The sequence below is a fragment of the Diabrotica virgifera genome, chromosome 7 (genome assembly GCF_917563875.1).
Source record: "Diabrotica virgifera virgifera chromosome 7, PGI_DIABVI_V3a".
Lineage (NCBI taxonomy): Eukaryota > Metazoa > Arthropoda > Insecta > Coleoptera > Chrysomelidae > Diabrotica > Diabrotica virgifera.
Genome location: NC_065449.1, coordinates 30,547,076 through 30,571,012, shown reverse-complemented (window position 1 = coordinate 30,571,012; position 23,937 = coordinate 30,547,076). Strand labels below are relative to the sequence as shown.

General features: G+C 32.6%; 1 protein-coding gene and 1 long non-coding RNA gene across 4 annotated transcripts in view; one reads left to right on the top strand and one right to left on the bottom strand.

Moving 5' to 3' along the window:
- The window catches only part of LOC114328060 (dynein axonemal heavy chain 3), a 793,139-nt gene that overhangs the window by 534,470 nt on the left and 234,732 nt on the right, over positions 1-23,937 (top strand). The gene's annotated exons all lie outside the window — the stretch shown is intronic.
- LOC126888237 (uncharacterized) lies at positions 16,349-23,213 on the bottom strand. The gene is made up of 2 exons (XR_007699467.1): positions 17,214-23,213; positions 16,349-16,603 (listed from the first exon to the last, which is right to left on the bottom strand). It is a non-coding gene; the product is annotated as an uncharacterized LOC126888237 (long non-coding RNA).

Here is a 23,937-nt window from a genome sequence, read left to right as displayed (position 1 = left end):
ACTTATTATATATTTTTCACAAATAAATACGTTTTAGAGTTTTCATTATTATCTAGTCAAGATATTTCAAGATTTCTTGATTTCTTGACAAGAAATCTTGGTATTGACATAAAATTTCTTGTCTTGTCTTGAAATCAAGACAAGATGAAGACAAGATCTTGAAATTTTCAAGAATTTGGCGACCCCTACTGCCACCTTGTGTATAATATTCTATATAATCAATATTCAGTGCTACAGTGATTTGTTTGTCTGAAAATGGCAGTGCATATAACGTATCGTCATCCAAAGGTATGGCCTTATTTTGGTATTTCTTTTTTAAAGTAGCTAGTGCTCTTTCCAAGTATACTTTGTACAACGTTGGTGATAGACAACATTCTTAGTTTAGTCCAGTTTAGACCAATTTTATTACTTTTATTAATTCTATATGGGTGTTCGAGAGTTGTAGAGTTTCCCAGAGTTTACTTAAGGCCCCGTTCACATGAGAAGCGCTTAACGCGCGTTTTGCAACGTGCGATTACAACTACATACATTTTACATACATTTTGTACGCTATTTTTAAGTCAACATAATATAATATATGAATTTTTTGATTATATGCTAATGTTTCTATTCTTTTTGTCAGTACCATTAAATCCGGCTTTTTCTTCTCTTCTCATTTCGTTGTACTCATTTTCTGGTGTCGGAAAGTTGGTCGAGAACACTTCGTCGACGGAAAATTAGTCGACAACGTTTGGTCGACAAACAGTTGGTCGAATGCACAATTCATCGAATGTACAATTCGTCGACGAACATTTGATCGAATGGATTTTTCGTCGACAAAGACCCAAAGGGAATAAATACATGGTGGAAACACGCCAATATATAAAGTTAATTTTTTTGTACCACATCAAAAAAAATATTTTATAGATTGCCAGGTCTAAGCCTTGGATAAAGTGTGAAGGGAAGTTTATTTTCACGATTTCTTTACTTTTTTATTGATATTGACTGATTATTGCACTCAAAAACATTGTACGGAAATGCCTCGATTCCCTAACAATTTACTTACCTCAGCATCTCGCATATTTCGTCTTGTCCGCAAGGGCCCCCAAATTTGACTTGTCCGGAAATGCTCCGTTCGCAAATGCGCCGACATCAAAAAGAAGAATGGTACAATATCACTAATAATTAAAATATCGGTTTATATTTACTGTCTACTTTCTCACCGCAGCCAATTTTTTCATTAAATTTAAAAATAATTAAAATTTAGAAAAAAAAATAACAAAACCCAAAAAAAATAATTTCAGTTATGTATAGTACAATATTCCAGTTAACAACAAAATCTTCTTCTTCTTGTAGTGCCTATCCGTTTCGGATGTTGGCGACCATCATGGCAATCTGCACTTTGCACACTGCTGCTCTGAAAAGATTTGTAGTGGTTGTGTTGAACCACGTTCGTAGATTTTTCAGCCAGGAAATCCTTCGCCTTCCTGGTCCTCGCTTTCCCTCTACTTTTCCCTGCAAGACCAGTTGCAGCAGTCCATATCTCTCACTGTTCCTCATGATGTGACCGAGGTATTCGATTTTGGCTGTTTTTATTTTGATTAACAGCTCTTTTTCTTTTTCTTTTTTCATTCTCAGCAAACAACAAAATAAAAACCAATAATCCGTCGTTTGTCACCATTAATCCATTTATCCCAAAGATAAATAACAGTTTGTAGACGAAAAATCCATTCGAACAAAAATGTTCATCGACGAATTGTACATTCGATGAATTGTGCATTCGACCAACTGTTTGTCGACCAAATGTTGTCGACTAATTTTCCGTCGACGAAGTGTTCTCGATTAACTTTCCTAGACCCTTCATTTTCAATTCTGTTTTTTATTAATTTGCCGTACCTATATTCTACTTATAGTATAGTATAGTTGATCCAAAAGATGGCATAACCCAGACATCCAAAGTGAAAGTTATCCTTCAACACCAAATTGTTTTATATGGTCCACACAATGTCCAGAAAAAAGTCACACCATTTTGAGCGTCGGGTTTGGGGGGGAGAGGGGGAGAAATCGGTAAATTCGTAGTTTTTTAAGTTTTTCGCCAATATTTCTAAAACTATGCCGTTTAGCATGAACAACCCTTTATACAAAATTGTTCTACATTAAATTTGAAATAAAAAACGCCCTATGCATAATCTTCCTAAAATGAATGGTTCCAAAGTTACGGAGGTAGTATAGTAATCTGGTCCAAAAAAGGCCTAACCCAAACATCCAAAGTAAAAGTTTTCCTCCAACACCAAAATGTTCTATATGGTCCACATATTGTTCAGTAAAAAGTTACACCATTTTGAGCGTCAGGTTTGGGAGGGAGATGGGAGAGAAGCCGGTAAATTCGTAGTTTTTTTTAGGTTTTTCGTCAATATTTCTAAAACTATGCTTTAGCGTAAACAATGTTATATACAAAAATGTTCTACATAAAATTTAAAACAAAAAATTATCTATACATAATTGTTATAAAATCAACGGTTCCAGAGTTACGGAGGGTGAAAAGTCGAGGTTTTCGATGCTTCTTATATTTTTTGGGCAATATTTATGATATAACTATACCAAAAACCCAGACATCCAAAGTGAAAGTTATCCTCCAACACCAAATTGTTCTATATGGTCCACATAATGTTCAGTAAAAAGTTACACCAATTTGAACGTCGGGTTTGGGGGGGAGAGGGGGGAGAAATCGGTGAATATAAAAAGTATCGAAAACCTTCATTTTCACCCTCCGTAACTCTTGAACCGTTGATTTTATAACAATTATGTATCGAACCTTTTTTGTTTTAAATTTTATGTAGAATATTCTTCTATAGAACATTCCTTACGCTAAAGCACAGTTTTAGAAATATTGACGAAAAACGTAAAAAAAACTACTAATTTACCGACTTCTCCCCCATCTCCCCCCCCCCCAAACCGGACGCTCAAAATGGTGTAACTTTTTACTGAACAATATGTGGACCATATAAAACAATTTGGTGTTGAAGGAAAACTTTTACTTTGGATGTCTGGGTTAGGCCTTTTTTTATACCAATTATACTATACTACCTCCGTAACTTTGGAACCGCTCATTTTAGAAGGGTTATGCATGGGCCTTTTTTATTTCAAATTTAATGTAGAACAATTTTTTATAGAGGGTTGTTCATGCTAAACAGCTTAGTTTTAGAAATATTGATGAAAAACTTAAAAAACTACGAATTTGCAGATTTCTCCCCCTTCTCCCCCCAAACCCGACGCTCAAAATGGTGTGACTTTTTTCTGAACATTATGTGGACCATATAGAACAATTTGGTGTCGGAGGATAACTTTCACTTTGGATGTCTGGGTTTGGGTCTAACTATACCATACTATTAGCGTATATGTTGCAGCAATTCCTCGGTAATTATCACAATTGTTTTTCTCCCCTTTTTGTGTATTGTCGGTATAGAAGTATAGGGGATATTTTACTCAAACAGTAACATGTTTGCAAAGTACTTTTTCCATGTTTGGGCCATATTGGTCATATTTTGTGTAAATCTAAACGAAGTCTTCTAAAGCCGAATCTAAAAAAAAAACGTTTTGGAAAAGGTTTCTCAGTATTGGTTTTTCACTTATCTCACCAAAGTCAACGTTTTGTTACTTGTTTTTCAATATTCAGCGTACGATTCTGGAGTTCTCGCTGCTCGGTATTTAAGGTAAACTTTGTTTATTTCTTATTGTTCTAATGATGTTGCCATGGACTGTTTCTTGTGCCAATTTTTCTTAACTGAGAGAAATTCCATTAAAACAACTCTATTATTCGCGTTTTTTAATTTTTTTTTCTTTCAATATTTTCTCATAAAGCTCTTTTATTGTAGTTTCCCAAATATTTACCTACTTTATTTTTTTTCTGCTTCAGCTACTGGTGTTAAATTTTTTTGTGATCTGAGTTTTATTCTGACTTTTCTTAGTAGCAGAGAATGGTAAAATCCGTCATCAACTGAGTTTGTAGAAGAATAAAAGACATGGTATAGCAATAACTCATTCATTGCATTTTAACTAGGTACTGTTCTGTTGATTTAAACTGTCTCGTCATATCTTTACTTTTATATAAAAAAAACTTAGCGATTAAATAAAGCGATGATATCAAAAACAAGTAATAATAGTAGAATGCAAACTTTCTTGCTATCTAATCTAATTATTCATATCTGATTTTTTTTTCTATAAATTACTAACTTTAACTTTCATTGTTAATGATGTCCCAGAGACCTATATTTATTTCAAAAGTGACGTCAATAGCTAATTTGAGGAATCATGATCATCGATAAATTATAAAAAAAATCTCTAGCTTATGGCTTAGCAACACGAAACGCTCATTAACGAATAATATATTTATTTTGAAAATAGGAAAGTTGCTTAACATATTGACGACAATAATAAATATATTCTCCAATTTGAACTGGTAAATTGAGTTTTATGATAATATAACATGAACATGAACGCAACAACATAAAAAACGTTTAAACAAAAATGTTTAATCAAGATAGTATTAATAGTGTGACCAACTAGTCCGAAAAATCCGGGACGTGACCCAAATTACGAAGTCGTGTCCCGGCGTCCCGGACAAGGCTTCCGGGCCGTTCGAATTTTCAACGTTTTGGTAAAATTCTATTTTGAAATTTTGAATACGTTATTGTTCTAAGAACTCACATCAAATTGAATTGGTGGAACAAGAAAAAGTCGACAATTTCTAGAGTGTAATACTAATACCACATCCAAAACGCATGTACTTTATATCGTGGTATTATGACGACCTATTCCTACGAAAGTGGATTTTTTCGTTTCTGTATTTTAATTATCATCTTCTAAAAAGACGATTCATAAACAGTAACAATTATTCATGTAGATACTGTTATGATCTGCTTTCTATTACTTTGATATTAATTATTATTAATTTGATTAATTATTTAATTGTCGCAAATCATACATAAAAATATTAAGAAAAAAATCTCAGGTTGCCTTTTGTCAAAAAAAATTTAATTAAATTCTCTTAGGTTATACTTATCCTTTCTCGTGGCTTCAGTATCTCTTAGTTGATCCTTATCGGGATAAAATAGGAAAAGGAAATAAATAGAAAAATCATAAATAAACACATACAAATACCTTTATTATCAAAAGCAATGCTCTATAAATTTATCAATTAAATCCTGTGGGCATAACTGTCCAAAAGAAACTTTTACCATATAAATTAATCTAATTCAAACAAATATTTATCGCTTTGTTCTTGATACCCTTTATAAGAAACAAGCTAAACAAACAAATTGGGTATTCGCAAATTACTTATACTTCCTATTAAATTTTTGAAATGTTGGAATCTTAAATGCATATGCTTTTACGTAAAAAAATTTAACTTCTGATTATGAAGAAAATATATCACATAGGTTATTGACTGACCTTTTTGATTCACACACAATGATGTCACCTCTTGACCCAAACAGCTCCTCATTGTTGATTATGTTAGGCTACCAATCAAAGCCCTCTCCGTTCTCAGCAAACAATCCGGCAGGATACCAGCAACTATTTCTCCAAAACACAAGCCAGGCCTCTTTTTGCCAGTACTCGTTCAATAAACTCCAAAACTCTCTCCTCTCTTTCTCTCAACAATAATCTCCTGAGACCCAAGTATCTTTTTTACTTGGTGTCCCAAATAATTTTAATAACGATAATTCTTGTAACTTACTCTCTTGGACTTTACAGAATCAAAGAGGTATTTCTTCTCGATTTGATTTGTCTCTCGTTCCACTTTTCAGCTACTCTCACTATCAAAACCACCACTAGTACTTGCTTCTGAACTACTCACGAAAACTTTTGACTGCTCTTTTCGGATGCCGGTAACACAATAGTCTTTCTTTTCCAAACTGTCTCAACATTCAAAACCTCTCTTTCCCCCTTCCAAATTGCCAAGCCAATCAGAAACATTTCTCTTTTCCATTCGACAAACCAGCCATTGTTTCAAACAATACGACTACTCAACTAATCACTTTTCGGAAATTATATAAATTTTTGTGTTTAAACAGACTCAAAATTCCAAATCTCTCTACCTTTATTTTTCTAAAAACTAATAATTAAAATTACCTGTGGTTTCTACCTTTCCCGTAATAACCAATCGGTTTAAAATTATAATCCTAAATAACTTTCACTTCACTTTTATTTACAAATGTTTTTAATATTCTTCATGGAAAAATTCATTAAGGAGAAACCACCTTGCGTGAAAGCTAACTTCTAATAAATATTTACAAATCAATATACAGGGTGTATCAAATTTATGTGCCCGCGTTATATTAAAAAAATTAAATTTTTATTCTATCTTTGATTTATAAATTGAAACACAATAATACATAAATCAGCTGTCTGAGGCATGCAGCATGGCATGCTACGATGTAATGATTGCTAATAAGTGAAAAGCAATTTGTGTTTTATTTCGATTCAGAGGCAAGGCATAATCTACAGACAGGACTGTTTCTGGTATAACTTTCGTCAGTATGTTCAAGCAATCTATATAGTGTAATAGGTAAGATTTGTAGCTTTCTTTGGGTTGTTCTTCTTTAATATTAGGCCGGCAGCTGGTGTTTTCTGGTAATTAAATATGTAGTTAAAAATATTTATTTATACTTAGGTAAATACCGTTAAAGCAGGACATAATATTGTATGTGTTAAAATTAATTTTATCAATTTTTTAATAACATTTAACCTCACAGGGACCTCCCTCTTACCGCATGCTTGCATTAATAACTGATGTAGAATAGCTTTTATAATTAATCTTGTTATTGTTAGAATTACTGATACTAAAAGAACTTTATAAAAACACAGTTAGATCTAAAATTACTTTAGGTATACAGTTCAAAACTTTTAAAATTCAGCACAAAATGCAAGCATGTCCCCGCTCTTTTTTTATTAAAAATACAAAATCTAAAAATATTTTTTTAACAGAGTCTTTTCATCAGTACACTTATGCTTGGAAAATGAATTGCACAACACAACAATTAAAATACTGATACACTTAACTCATTTTCTCCTTCTTCGGTATTTTCTTCGTCACTATCATCGCCCAATTCAATATTAAATTTATTTCCACCATTAATGTGGAAGTGCCCAATCTTCTTATAATATTCTTCCACTTTGATCACTTTGGCGATTCTTTTCTGCCAGTCTACTTTGGTAATATTGGCTACTTCTTTTTTAATTATCTCAATTACCTTTTTGTCAAATTTAGGAAATTTATTTGAACGCCTTATACTTGGTTTTAATTGTCCCCAAATTAACTCAATAGGATTGAAAACACAAAAGTAGGGGGGAAGTCTCAATATAGTGTGTCCATGCTTTTCGGCAATACTCTCTAGAGCGTATAATTTTCTAAATTGCTTCGTGTGTAGAACTTCAATAAGTTGTTTTTTGTGTAAAAATCTTCGAAATACAAATCATTTTCCATTAAAAAATTTTGCAGGTCAGCTTTCTTTGAAGATGTATTTGGTATTTTAGTGAGCTGTCGGGAATAATAGGAAGCGTTGTCAAGCAGTATTACGCTGTTTTTCTCCAAGTTTGGGATCAGCGAGTTTTCAAACCAATCTTCAAAAATGTCAGCTTCCATATTCTTGTGGTAGTCAACGTTTCAATCTTCCATTTCCTTCCCACATAATTTTAAAGCATTCGGAACCCATCCCTCACTTCCTCCGCAATGTACAATAATTAGTCGCGAGCCTTTATTTGCAGGCATTTCTGGTATGCACATGCTTGAACCATCTGTCCATCCTTTCTTTACTGTATCGTGGGTATCATACCAAGTTTCATCTAAATAATAAATTCTCCTATTTTCTTGCCTATATTTAGTAATTTCTTCTAGGTACATATTACGTCTGTTGACTATTCTTTGGCTTTCTATAATTGCTTGACGTTTATTTATTTTTTTGAACTTAAAGCTCATTTTTTTTTATCCAATTTTGAAGAGTTTTCTCACAGCAGTTCATATTTCGACCGGTTGTTTCCAATTTCTTTCTTATTATTTCTATTGTAGGTATTTCATTGCTTTAGTAGCAGTCGTATATTGTGGTTTTCAATAGTTTTACAAGTGAAGGATTAAAGGTCTTGAAAATTTGTAGTCACATCGTTTCTTGCGATGATAGGGTTTATTTTTAACTATTTTATATACAGTAGAAAGTGGAATTTCTGTTAAATCAGAGGTGGCTTGTGCCAATAGTGTTTCATCGAAGCCGAATTTTGTACGTAGATTTTTGTATACATTCAAACATACTTGCTGTGTTTCTGCATTTAAATGCATTCGAATCTTCTTTACGATCTCTTTTTTTTTAGTAATTACATTCACACTAGCACTCGCAATTTCTACAATATCAGCGTTATCGTACGCGATATTTACATTATCCCACGGGCGCCACATCACTATTCACATTAATTAAATTACAATAATCAACACTTGACACTCTCCAAACGAAATACTAAACCAATATTCAAAATAATTACAGCAAACAAAACACTCGTATCACTTAACACACGTACACTCCAGTACTAATACACTGCTAGGCTACCGAACTAAAACTAATGTTTTGCACGAAACTTGTGAATAGATATGCGGGAGGTCTGGCCGTAAAAACACAGATGCTTTCACAAAGGGCCGCTTCTTAAACGTTTGACCTAACATCTATATTTGAAGAATATCATATTTCACCGGCTTAAAGCTATTCTACAGTATTTTTTACTTGGACAATACAGATGATTGCCAGCCCTTTTGAATCAACACTAAACCAAATTGCCTATTTAAGGGACATTTCAAAGATAGATTGAACTGAAAACGCTGCAGCGACATTTATTAAAGAAAGTAGGAAGGTCTCAGATACAGATTACATTATTAAAAATAATATACACTAATTTAAATCTAGAAACCTTCCTTATTAGAACCATTCTCTGTTAACATCTTGCATCTCTGCCTTCTACCATTTACAAGGCATAGAGACGACGAAAATAGAAAACGGAAAGGATTCTACAACATGCAATCACATTCCGTTTTCCGGAAGGCAGAGATGCAGGATGTTAACAGAGAATGGTTCTAATAAGGAAGGTTTCTAGATTTAAATTAGTGTATATTATTTTTAATATCTGTATCTGAGACCTACTCTTTTCCTGATTGCTAATAAATGTTTTTTTTTCAACATAAAAATGTTCGGAATCTGTTTTCTTGTGGCATGTTTGACAATTATATTTTTGATGGGATTAAGCCACAATTGGTTGTAATGCTAATTACGTTTTTATATTAACCTAAGGTTATTCTTTTTCTTCTTCTTCTGTAGCCCATTTCTATCCAACTTTGGATAGGCCTTCCCCAAATCTTTCCATATATGTCTGTCCTTGGCTGCGCTTTTCTATTGATTTCCTGCAGCTTTTACAATATCGTCCTTCCATGGCATCTGAGGGCTTCCTCTTCCTCTTCTTCCTGTCCACGGTCTTAAGCTTTGTATTTCAGCATTCCATCTTTTATCTTCCTGTCTCGTATTGTGGCCCGCAATATGTTCTGTTACATTTTTTACTTTTGTTTTCTCTCTTATCCATTTCTTTGATTTTCCGTCTTGCCGTTTTATTCCCAACATGGATCTTTCCATTTTTCTATGAGTAATTTCTATTTTGTTTATGTTGGTTTTGTTAATGTCCATGTTTCTGAGCCATACGTCAGAACAGGAAGGATGCACTGATCAAATACATGGGTTTTTAGGTACTGTTGTATCTTTGTGCTTTTTGGTAGTCATGTTAACTTTCCAAACGCTGCCCACGCCAAGGTTACATCTACATGGAAATCCAACATCAGTTGATTTTCTAATTTTTCCTTTTTTGAGAACGATTTCCGAATCGGAAGTCGAAACGTCAAAAACTAACAAAAATGTAATAATTATAATTACAATCAATTGTGGCTTAATCCCATCAAAAATATCATTGTCAACATAAAAACGTTAAATAATCAATAAAACGATTATGTTAAAGTTCATGTTAAAAAAAATGGCCCCATTTTCATTGAAAAGTCCCGGATTTCAGGTATTTTTTTTAGCCTTTTAGTCCCGAATTCGACTGAATTGGAGTTGGTCATACTTAGTATTAATCAAGATACGCCAAAGATGCCCCGATAAAAATCATCAAAAGTATGTACAGTATGGTGCAAATGTTTGGAATAACTTCGATATTTCGTAAGCCAGCGACTTTAAGAAAAAATTCGGAAACAGGTTGATTTTTATTTTTAAATTATGAGTTTTTGTCATATATATCATACCACTGACGTCATCCATCTGGGCGTGATGATGTAATCGATGATTTTTTTAAATGAGAGTAGTGGTATTGTGCTAGCTCATTTGAAAGGTTATTCAATTCTCTATAGAGTAACATAAAATTATTTATACAGGTTGGAAAAAAAATATTTTTTAAATTTAATTAATTGACAAAAAAGAAGAAAGTTGTTAAGATTGTTAACACATTCTTTAAAAAGAGAGAAACTCAACTTATTACCTACAAAAGTGGACAACATCAATCCCAAATAGACTACTTCATGATAAGGAAAGAAGACATACGTGAATGCAAGGACTGCAAGGTAATAGTTAGTGAGACAGTAAGCCAACAACATAAGCTGCTTGTTCTGGACATCGAAGTAAAAAGCGAAACTAAACAAAAATATCGGAGAGGACCACAAAAAATCAAGTGGTGGATGCTAAAAGATGAGAAGGAAGGTCTATTCAGGAAAAGAATAGCAGAAAAAATATGTTGGAACATGAAAGGAAGCCCTAACAAAATTTGGAGACAAATGGCCAATATTATTAGAGAGACGGCTATTGAAATACTTGGGAAAACGTCAGGAAAGAAGTTTGAGGATAAAGAGACTTGGTGGTGGTCAAATGAAGTATAAGGAAAAATAAAAGAGAAGAGAAAATTATACAAAAAGTGGCAAGAAACCAGATCGGACATAGATCTTCAAAACTATATGGTCGCCAAAAAGGAAGCGAAAGTAGCAGTAGCAAAAGCTAAAGCAGAAGCGTATTCAAACCTATACGATCAACTTGATACCAGGGAAGGCGAAACGAAGATATATAAAATAGCCAAACATTAAAGCAAAAGATTTTAATCAGATTAGATGTATCCGAGATGAAAATAATAAAATACTAGTTCACGAAAGGGATGTCAAAAAGAGATGGAGAAAGTACTTTGACAGCTTATTAAATGAAGAATTTGACAGACAGCCTGTAGAGTCAACAGAGAAAGTAGCAGCAATGGTCACCAAAATAACCAACGAGGAAGTGGCTCAAGCGCTTCAAAAAATAAAGAAAGGAAAAGCGGTAGGACCAGATGATATTCCTGGGGAAGTATGGAGAGCATTGGGAGAGACAGGAACAAGGTGGCTAGCAGGTCTATTTAATAGAATTATGGAAGTTGGACAAATGCCAGACGAATGGAGAAGCAGTATACTGGTACCTGTTTACAAAAACAAGGCAGATATACAACAATGTACAAACTACAGGGCTATAAAACTGCTTAGCCACACCATGAAAATATGGGAAAGAGTAATTGATAGACGGATACGTGAAGAGACCGAAATATCCGAGAATCAATTTGGCTTTATGCAGGGTAGATCAACAACAGATGCAATTTTCATTATAAGGCAGTTGATGGAAAAATACAGGAGTAAAGAAACAAACGCTCATATGGTATTCATTGATCTTGAGAAAGCATATGATAGAGTTCCTCGAGAGATTCTGTGGTGGGCACTCAATAAGAAAGGAGTCCCTGGTGAATATGTAAAGATTGTGAGGGATATGTATGAGGTAGTAACGACTAGTGTTAGGACAGGTGTGGGAGAGACTGATAAATTTCATGTGAAAGTAGGATTGCATCAAGGTTCTGTGCTTAGTCCGTATTTATTCTCATTAGTTTTGGACCAGATAACAGCGAAAATACAGGGTAACATTCCATGGTGCTTAATGTATGCGGATGATGTCGTGTTAGTAGGAAATAGTGAAAGAGACTTAGAACAAAAACTGGAACAGTGGAGACAAGCTCTGGAGGAAAAAGGTTTAAAACTTAGTAGGACAAAACAGAGTATTTGGAATGTTCATTTAAAGATGGAGCTACTACATATAAAATGGTATCTTTGGATGGTGAAATGATTGTAAAAAGCAATAGTTTTAAGTACCTAGGATCGGTATTACAGAGTAATGGAGAAATAGATGGAGATGCATGCAGTAGAATTAGGGCTGGATGGATGAAGTGGAAAGAAGCGAGTGGAGTGTTGTGTGACAGAAAAATTCCAATGAAGCTGAAGGGAAAATTCTATAAAACAGCCATAAGACCAGCTGTGATGTACGGAACTGAATGTTGGGCAGTGAAAAAGAAAGAGGAACAGCGAATGCATGTGGCGGAAATGAGAATGCTTAGATGGATGAGTGGAGTGATAAAGAAGGATAAAATTAGAAATGAGTATATTAGGGGAAGTCTAGGTGTGGCACCAATTGATGCCAAAATGAGAGAGCATAGGTTAAGATGGTTTGGTCATGTTCAACGTCGAGACGTTAACCACCCAATACGAAGAACAGCTGAAGTGTAGATTCCTGGAAGGAGTAGGAGAGGAAGACCAAAGAAGACCTGGGGGGAGACGATAAGGCAGGACATGTTGGTAAAGGGGAATAACATTGATATGGCCCAAGATAGAATTGTGTGGAGAAATGCAATTAGGGAAGCCGACCCCGCATAGGGATAAGGCAAAGAGAATGATGATGATGATGACAAAAAGAAGAAAGTAAGATGTATGTAATTTATTTAATTCAAAATACCTTTTACTGCTGTCATAAATTAGAGAAAATGAATGTTTATTTGTGAAATAAACATTTTTCCTGTTTTCTCGCAACAGCAAAATGTATTTTAACTTAAATAAATTACATATTCTTTTTTTTGTCAATTAATTTAATTCAACATTTTTTTGGGCACCCTATCTAAATAAATATGTTAATGTTTATATTACTAAATAGAGAATTGAATAACCTTTCCAATGAGCTAGCACACGACCCCTATTCTCATTAAAAAAAGTAATCGATTACGCCATCACGCCCAGATAGGTGACGTCACTCATATGATATATATGAAAAATATAATCTAAAAATAAAAATTGACCTGTTTCGGAACTTTTCCTTAAATTCGCCGAATTACGAAATAACGAATTTCGCACCATAATGTATGTTTTCATCAAACCAATAATTGGTTGCATTTATAATAGATTCTTTAGAATATTCGTTAAGTTTGTCATATTTTTCCATAAACGTCACTGCACTTATTATCGTTTATATCGTATGATTATATAAACGATCGATTCTAATTTCCCATGGTTTTACCCAAACTAAACTGTGTTCAGGAGAAATTCATTCTCGCTGGTGAATGTTAACAGTTTGTACTTAGAGGAAATAGATGACTACACGACTTTTATTTTAGAAAAACAGCCAATTATTTTAATCGATTTTTGTTGTTAACTTTATACACTAATCACAAAAAGTATCGCATAATTTTTGAAACAGAAAAAACGTTCAAAAATAATTTTTAATTTTTAGCAGAATGTTATAATTAGGGAGCGGATTTATATGCGATCAATTTTGATGAAATATGCGCATATATAAGCGGTAAAAAATTACGAAATATGCACAAGATATGCACAAAAATTCAAAAAATGCGCATTTCGAGAAACCACAAATTTTCTGTTTTATTCTAAGGGGTTCTTTTATAGGGGGGGCGGCAATCTTATTTATTATCTTTTTCACTACAATGTGTTTTTCCAAATTCTTTACGAGGAAGCATATTCTTTGATTAGATCAAATATTTTTATAACTTGAAAAACTCCTTTCAACATCAATAGAAGTAATCGGGGCGTATTTAAAATATGTAACTTGTTAATTTCCGTTAGAAAATCGTAAAACTATGGTTAAAGGTGTAAATTCTATTAACAATAGAGGATTTAAAACAATCACCAGAATTATAGGTATTACCTACTAAATATAATAAAAGAAATCACCAGAATTATAGGTATGACCTACTAAATATAATAAAAGTAAATAAAATTCGGATTTCCGGGTAAACCATCCTTCATCATTCATCACTGACTTTAACATCCTACAATCATTTTATAACGGGTTACTATAAGCACTATAAGTACTTTGTGTAAAGATCGGGTATTTTCTAAGAAAAAATGAAAGACAGTGAATGAGCCGTCCTCTTCAGGTAGTTCTCGAATTAATAGATAAGACAGCCTGTGCAGGGAAATATTTTGTGTCAAATTAAAAAATTTAAAATTTTTTTTTTGACTTAAATGTTTTTTAATAGGCACAAAATATGCATGTTTCTTTAAAAATATGCAAAACTTAGTAAAGTTCTCAAATATGCGAAATATGCATGCGATATGCATTTAGCATAAAATCCGCTCCCTAGTTATAATACTCGTCTATCGTCTATTTTAGGTGTCCACAAACCTATATACACCAGGGTAATAAGCTAGAAATAGACCATGTTCGGGCCACTCAAAGATCCAGGTAGCTGACTACTTTTTCAGTTATTGTAGATCTATAGGAAGAAATCCTACCTGTTTTCAGCCTAGAGTTCGCGTCCGTTTTTTAATTATTAACAATTTAGTGCAAAAATCGCGATTTTTTCGATTTTTTGCACCCTATTCAAAAGCTAAATAGTTGACATAAAATTACAAAATTTAATTGTTTAAAACGTTGAAAAACCTTCAAAATTTCGATTTTTGAAAGTTAAAACTTAATTTGTTGCTATTCTCCTTTTCATGACCATTTTTCAGTGCGTCACAAATTATAGAAAAAAAGGTAAGTCCGTGATAATCAAAGATCTTATACACATAGATTTGGCCAACTCCGAAAAATAGTGTAGCGCGGAGCAGTTCTGGTCGGTGGTCTATCTATCTCTCTCTACCGGCGTCACAGATCACTTAACTCTCTTTAGATGTTTCACGCAGTGTAACAAAAATAAGAAAACTTCTGTTGGAGTGAAAGTAAAAAGAAAGATATACTCCAACAGAAGTAAGGAAAAAAAAGAAGAAAAGAAAAGACTAAGGTAACTAGTTGGGGCCTCTTATGAAAATAAAAATGAAGGGGCTTCAGCGGTTGAGCCAAAGTAGGAAAAATAAAAAATACTACTTTGCAGTAGTACTGAAGAAAGGGGAATTAGAAGGGATAATAAGTAGACGTGGGAAGAGACAGAGGCAAACTGAATAGAGTTGGCTAGCTATAGATGCAAGAGAGCAACTTGACACTCAAGGATGGATACGGCTCGTTTGCATGCCTGTCGAAGAACAGTAGCTCTATGTAGATAGTAATAATGACTAAAATATGAAATAATAAAATAAGAATAATGTACTGAAGAGGAATGAAGATGAATAATTTCTAAAGACGAACAAGATAAATAAATCTAACAAATCATGGGCGCCATGAAAATGATCTTCTATCATTCTCCCAGGTATCTTATACTGCTGTCAGATATTAAATATATCAAACCTGTAATAATGAACATAAAGGAATAATAAAAATAAATGATATACAAAATAAATAAACATATTTATTAAAAATAACTACCAGATTTTTAACAATCTCTGAGTTAAGCAAGTTCATATTATGCTGTGACTCTAAAATGACATAAGTTATACAAGAAGATATATATATTTTAAAGATAACAACAATAATGTTATCTGTTACAAACTTAAATATAAGTACCTCTTACTAACATATAGGGTACAAAATTACATAAGTCTTCTACCAAATGGTTATAGTACGCCTGCTACGTACAACTAAAGGAAACCGACGAAGATGAAAATAATACAAATAAATAGGCCCAAGCCTCACTAAGAGAAAATACAATACTGAATAAAGCAAAATTAAATATACAAATGAATAAACGTTATAGAAGTGAAGTTAAGAAAAATACCGACAAAATGACCTAAATTAACCGAGCAAATGCAATGAAATAAAGTAACGACGAAGTAACCGAACAAACGAAATAAAGCGAATAAATACAATATTTGGGAAACAAGCAAGTAATGTTACAAAATAAATTTACCCGAATTACATAAACCAATATCAAAGCAATAATAAAGTATTAAAAACCTAATTTTCTCTAGGCTTATTCCTGTGCACAAGAAGTACCGTAGATACAAAGTTTGGGAACCAAATAATCTAATATACAAATATGTCAAAAAAACCAGAGGTAACCTAAATCTGAAAAAAAAACATAGTGTATTTAACAGATAGTCTGAAATATAAAAAAAACCAATAGTTACTAAAACTCCTCACTAAATGTTCCCAAACGAGGTTGCGGTTGCATCCTAGAAAATGAGCATCACTATGATGCACCTCCATGCCCCCCGTAGGCCCAGGTGGCAGGACGAAAAGGAGCTGGAATGTCCCCCAAAAAGCTTGTTCCCAAAACATACTCCCAGTTTGACTTGGCGGTAGCTGCAATAAGGTCAAGGTGGCTTCCCTAGGTAGTCAAGGTGGGTACGACATCACATGAGGGTTAGTTTTCTTCCAAATGGCTAAAAACATATACTTCGTTTGATTTCTCATATAAACCGGTAACAAAAGTAAAGAGAAGAAGAAATAATCGAGGAAAACTTTTTAGAAGCAATAACATAAAAAAAATAACCATTAAAAATGGAACAAAAACTAATCTCAGGTAACCTTGAACTATTTTGAGTTTGAAAACATGAACAAATAATGGCATTGCATTTGAAATAGGAATATAAAATATGACTTATCTGAAATAACATGAGATTAAGATAGTAATAGCCATCTACATACATTTTATATACCTTAATGAAATGGTATTGAACCAGACAAAGATAGTTACATGACAATTTATAGATATATTGGACATGAAAATTTATAGATATATTGGATGTTCAATCGGTTTAAAACGTACAGAGAAATGGTAATTATTTCCAATATTAATTTGAGGACTTCAAAAATGTTTGGTTATGTAAAACCAAAAACCCCATTAATATAAAGATCGATATAAAGATAATATAAAGATCGAAATAATCTACATCCTTCACCTAAGGGACTGGCTAAGAACATTTAACAATGAACCAACTATTTCATATATTCAAGGTTAACTAAAAAACATTAGTAGAAAAAACGATTTACCGGTTAATTTTTTATTCCTCTTCCACTGATGGTACTCCCATCCTTACTCCAGGAAACCCGTACTCCAGGAAACAAGTGGTGGTAACTTTTTACTATACTTCCAAACTTAGTTGAAATAAAAATTAATTTCGAAGAAATTAACCGCCATTTACGGTACTAACCACCAACACCAACCTGTCAACCTCGCAGCCACCGGCCAAGTGCCTCTCATTCCTCCCACAGTCAGCGAGGAAAACGTCAAACTCTCACGGAACACGAATTAAACGACAAGGAACGGTTCAACAACTATGTTCCGTACAGTGTGACGTCACATGAGAAGTCCTTTACGATAAATTAAAGAATTTAAATGGGAGGTCAAGAGAAAATAATTATTTTTTTAAAAATAATTACAGCGCTAAAAATGATAATATAACGGGTGGACCGTTACAATCCCCTCCTACTCGGGGAAAAAAAATTTTTTAACCAAAAAAAAATTTTTTTTTTAAACTTCAAAATATTAACAACTAAATTTACAATAGTCTAACAATCCACGTTGATTCGCAAGATTACTTCTAAATATAAACTAATGGTCAAGGAAAAATAAATCAATACATGACTCAAACTCATACTAAAATGTTACTATGTTACTCTCTGCTACCAAATATTAACATATATTGCTCAAAAGTCAAAACAAAACTAAATATTGTACTTAAGTTCATAATAATAACTGAGTGTCGAATTGGGCACTAAAACCAAAATTGAACTATCCATGGACATCAGATTTATAAAGGGTATATCCAAGAACGGAACAACCAGGAAAAGGTGTGAGCCAATTCGAACCATATCAAAAGTAAATGTACCAAAGTGAATAAAAAAAATCAGTAACTAAAATAGGTAAAGAATTGAACACTTTATCCAAAACTGAACTAACAATGGACACCAGATTCATAATAGTATATCCAGAGAAGAACAATCAGGAAGATTTATGGAACAATTCTCACTAATGTCAAATAATACCAATAATAAACATACCAAAGGAATCCAAAACTCAATAACCAAAATAAATGTGGAATCGGACACTTAATCCAAAGTCGAACTATCAGTGGACACCAGATTCATAAAAGGCATATCCAAAGAAGAACGACCAGGCAAATTTATGGACCAATTCACACCAATACTAAACCACATAACAGATCAGGTCTACGTACACCCACATCCGGTAATACGAACCTATCCAACTAAATACACAAAATAAATGAAGAATCGGACACTTATCCAGAATCGGACTATCAATGGACACCAGATTTATATAGGAGTATATCCAAAGAAGAACGATCAGGCAAATTTATGGACCAATTCTTACTAATACTAAATAAACTAAATTATTGGATCCAATGGTAACTAATACTGAACAAAATAAATAAATTAGGTCTACATACACCCTCATCCGGTAATATGAACCTATCTGAACTAAGTAATCCAAAATAAGTCAGAAAAAAATTACTAACAGACTAAGTAACAGAGATGTAACCAAACTAAATCAAAGGTAAGATAAATACCTAAAGTGTATTGACTAAAGTATTCTAGAAAATACATAACTTAATTCATGCTGGTATTCGCGAACTATAGCATGTTGCTACAACAGATGTATGAGAATAACCAGACACAGATAAGGTACTAGTATAAGAATAAGTAAGAAAGAAAACAGAATGAATAGTGAACTTACAAGGTCTATGGCACTATGATAAATAATAGGAAGAAAAAAAAAAAGAAATATGATAAGTGATAGGGAAAAAAGATTGACGAGAACGAGCACAATTTTAAATAAAACTGCAAATTCATGCGTTCTCACATACGTACATAGAATTATTCAGGAAATATTCCAGAATCTGAATAGCAAAACTAATGCTTAAGGAAAGAAGTGGGAATATACTCAAATGAACAACTCATCTGTCTAAACACTCCAAATACTGACTTAACGAACCTACTATGTATAGGGATGGCCTAAGCATTGATTTATAAACAAGTGCGCAAGATATTTATCCATGTTTACTCATCAACTCAAAGTACAAACATACTATGAAGCAAAAGGCCTAATATGAACTAAATACTTCCCTATTAAATTGTAAAAAAACTGAAATAAGTAAATTGATTACAGAAAAATGTTTAGGAAATGTAATGATGAAAAGACATCTGCCTACTCTGCCATGAGGACATAGATTACGAAACCGGACAGCAGTGATCAGTTGCTGAATTTCGAACCCACGTATTCACCAACTTTGAGCATCAACAGACTAAGTAGTTTCTAAGAAGAAATATGAAAGACTCAAGAATTCATACATACTTACATCAAAATTCCAAACTAATTCCAGAATCATACTGTGTAGGATAGAAGGATATAAATTATTATAAAGTGTTTAAGATATTGGAGACAAATAATGTTAATAGAGTAACCCAATAACAAATTAAAAACCACATCTTTCCAATATGGCAAATCCAAGAACAAGATATAGAAATAATATAAAAAAAATAGTAAGTAATCAAATATTCAAAATATAACACATAAACTGAGATATAGTAGTGTACATTATGATAAGTTCCATAGTTCCATACAAAATATCAATATTAAACCAACGTACTTGTCTGAGCTTACATATTGGAAAATGCACCATTAATAATGCAACAAAATGATAAGCTCATAAACCAGAGTACTACATAATAATTAAATTAATAAATAATAAATTAAAAGTCATCGACAACAAAGCCAAAAATGAAATCGAGTAATGAAGGTACCTGCACTACCTGATGATTAAAAACATTAGATTAAAATATAACAATAAAAATTGAGCTAAAGGCAAACCAAAGAAGAGATTGGCTCAACCACTGTTAAGTCAATCTTCTTCTGAGTATTGTTCTAAAACTTAATAGACAAATAAGGACTATTATCAATGCTTCTTAGCTAACAAAAATTTATATTTAAATCTCAACCCAAAGCATCTGATTTATATAAGCATTATATTATGGTACCCACCTTGATATAATATTATTATCAACATTAACAAACTAGAAGATGAGATGGATAATGGAACTACTTTACTATACAATAATGATTATCTTAACACTACCAATTAAAGAAAAAAAATGGGATGAAAAAAAATTGGATCTATAATCATCCGAACCATGCGAATTCAACGTATCATGTATAGAAGCTAATGTTGTGGACCGATATTGCTTTGTGGTGTGTGCCTGTCTTACCAAACAACCCAAATATCAAAAATAACAAATATAAAATATAATCTAAAGTTTGTTTAAGACAAAGATACATATGGAGAAAATATTAGCGACACACCAACAAATCAAAATGCCAGCAAAATATATAAATAATCAAATCAATAAATTAAATAAAATACCTAAATACTGAAAATAATTTCTAGTTAGGTGTAAAATATAACCACACTAGAAAAAAAAAATATATGCATCTAGTCACCGATTAATTGTACGTGCAAACATACTACCATTGGTAGAAGGAATAAAAATTTATACTAATAGAACATAATGTCAGATATGTATACTCAGTTTAAATACATAAATAAGTTTCCAATAAAAATACAAAATCCAAACTAAGATATGAGTTGTACCACTAATTCTAAAAATGAGGTATCGAAAATAAACTAATCAAAACCAAAAGCAGTATAAGTCTACCTGTTTAGTATTAATAAAAATAAAAAGACCAAAAATAAATCAGAAATAACATGTATACAAAGATATCAAAAGTTAATAAAACAGAAAATTCCAATAAAATAAAAATGAACTAAAAGAACTACTGTCTTAAAACCATAAACGGTTGGCCCCACGTTGGGCGCCAGTGTAACAAAAATAAGAAAACTTCTGTTGGAGTGAAAGTAAAAAGAAAGATATACTCCAACAGAAGTAAGGAAAAAAAAGAAGAAAAGAAAAGACTAAGGTAACTAGTTGGGGCCTCTTATGAAAATAAAAATGAAGGGGCTTCAGCGGTTGAGCCAAAGTAGGAAAAATAAAAAATACTACTTTGCAGTAGTACTGAAGAAAGGGGAATTAGAAGGGATAATAAGTAGACGTGGGAAGAGACAGAGGCAAACTGAATAGAGTTGGCTAGCTATAGATGCAAGAGAGCAACTTGACACTCAAGGATGGATACGGCTCGTTTGCATGCCTGTCGAAGAACAGTAGCTCTATGTAGATAGTAATAATGACTAAAATATGAAATAATAAAATAAGAATAATGTACTGAAGAGGAATGAAGATGAATAATTTCTAAAGACGAACAAGATAAATAAATCTAACAAATCATGGGCGCCATGAAAATGATCTTCTATCATTCTCCCAGGTATCTTATACTGCTGTCAGATATTAAATATATCAAACCTGTAATAATGAACATAAAGGAATAATAAAAATAAATGATATACAAAATAAATAAACATATTTATTAAAAATAACTACCAGATTTTTAACAATCTCTGAGTTAAGCAAGTTCATATTATGCTGTGACTCTAAAATGACATAAGTTATACAAGAAGATATATATATTTTAAAGATAACAACAATAATGTTATCTGTTACAAACTTAAATATAAGTACCTCTTACTAACATATAGGGTACAAAATTACATAAGTCTTCTACCAAATGGTTATAGTACGCCTGCTACGTACAACTAAAGGAAACCGACGAAGATGAAAATAATACAAATAAATAGGCCCAAGCCTCACTAAGAGAAAATACAATACTGAATAAAGCAAAATTAAATATACAAATGAATAAACGTTATAGAAGTGAAGTTAAGAAAAATACCGACAAAATGACCTAAATTAACCGAGCAAATGCAATGAAATAAAGTAACGACGAAGTAACCGAACAAACGAAATAAAGCGAATAAATACAATATTTGGGAAACAAGCAAGTAATGTTACAAAATAAATTTACCCGAATTACATAAACCAATATCAAAGCAATAATAAAGTATTAAAAACCTAATTTTCTCTAGGCTTATTCCTGTGCACAAGAAGTACCGTAGATACAAAGTTTGGGAACCAAATAATCTAATATACAAATATGTCAAAAAAACCAGAGGTAACCTAAATCTGAAAAAAAAACATAGTGTATTTAACAGATAGTCTGAAATATAAAAAAAACCAATAGTTACTAAAACTCCTCACTAAATGTTCCCAAACGAGGTTGCGGTTGCATCCTAGAAAATGAGCATCACTATGATGCACCTCCATGCCCCCCGTAGGCCCAGGTGGCAGGACGAAAAGGAGCTGGAATGTCCCCCAAAAAGCTTGTTCCCAAAACATACTCCCAGTTTGACTTGGCGGTAGCTGCAATAAGGTCAAGGTGGCTTCCCTAGGTAGTCAAGGTGGGTACGACATCACATGAGGGTTAGTTTTCTTCCAAATGGCTAAAAACATATACTTCGTTTGATTTCTCATATAAACCGGTAACAAAAGTAAAGAGAAGAAGAAATAATCGAGGAAAACTTTTTAGAAGCAATAACATAAAAAAAATAACCATTAAAAATGGAACAAAAACTAATCTCAGGTAACCTTGAACTATTTTGAGTTTGAAAACATGAACAAATAATGGCATTGCATTTGAAATAGGAATATAAAATATGACTTATCTGAAATAACATGAGATTAAGATAGTAATAGCCATCTACATACATTTTATATACCTTAATGAAATGGTATTGAACCAGACAAAGATAGTTACATGACAATTTATAGATATATTGGACATGAAAATTTATAGATATATTGGATGTTCAATCGGTTTAAAACGTACAGAGAAATGGTAATTATTTACAATATTAATTTGAGGACTTCAAAAATGTTTGGTTATGTAAAACCAAAAACCCCATTAATATAAAGATCGATATAAAGATAATATAAAGATCGAAATAATCTACATCCTTCACCTAAGGGACTGGCTAAGAACATTTAACAATGAACCAACTATTTCATATATTCAAGGTTAACTAAAAAACATTAGTAGAAAAAACGATTTACCGGTTAATTTTTTATTCCTCTTCCACTGATGGTACTCCCATCCTTACTCCAGGAAACCCGTACTCCAGGAAACAAGTGGTGGTAACTTTTTACTATACTTCCAAACTTAGTTGAAATAAAAATTAATTTCGAAGAAATTAACCGCCATTTACGGTACTAACCACCAACACCAACCTGTCAACCTCGCAGCCACCGGCCAAGTGCCTCTCATTCCTCCCACAGTCAGCGAGGAAAACGTCAAACTCTCACGGAACACGAATTAAACGACAAGGAACGGTTCAACAACTATGTTCCGTACAGTGTGACGTCACATGAGAAGTCCTTTACGATAAATTAAAGAATTTAAATGGGAGGTCAAGAGAAAATAATTATTTTTTTAAAAATAATTACAGCGCTAAAAATGATAATATAACGGGTGGACCGTTACAGCAGGTATCTCAAGGTCATCCTAAACTAAATGTCATTTTTAATAATGATACGTTTTTTGAGATGTCGCCATGCACCTGGAGTGAAGATTTCTTCGATATCACTGAGTCTGAGTGTCATTATAATTTGTCAATTGTCATCATTGTCATTGTCAGTATGCCTTTATCTTTATGTCAGTAAATGTTTATCTGATTGTTAGCAATAATAAAAAATCCTGATTTAGATAAAATGGATTCAAATACAGTTTTTGAAACAAAACGAATGTGATTTG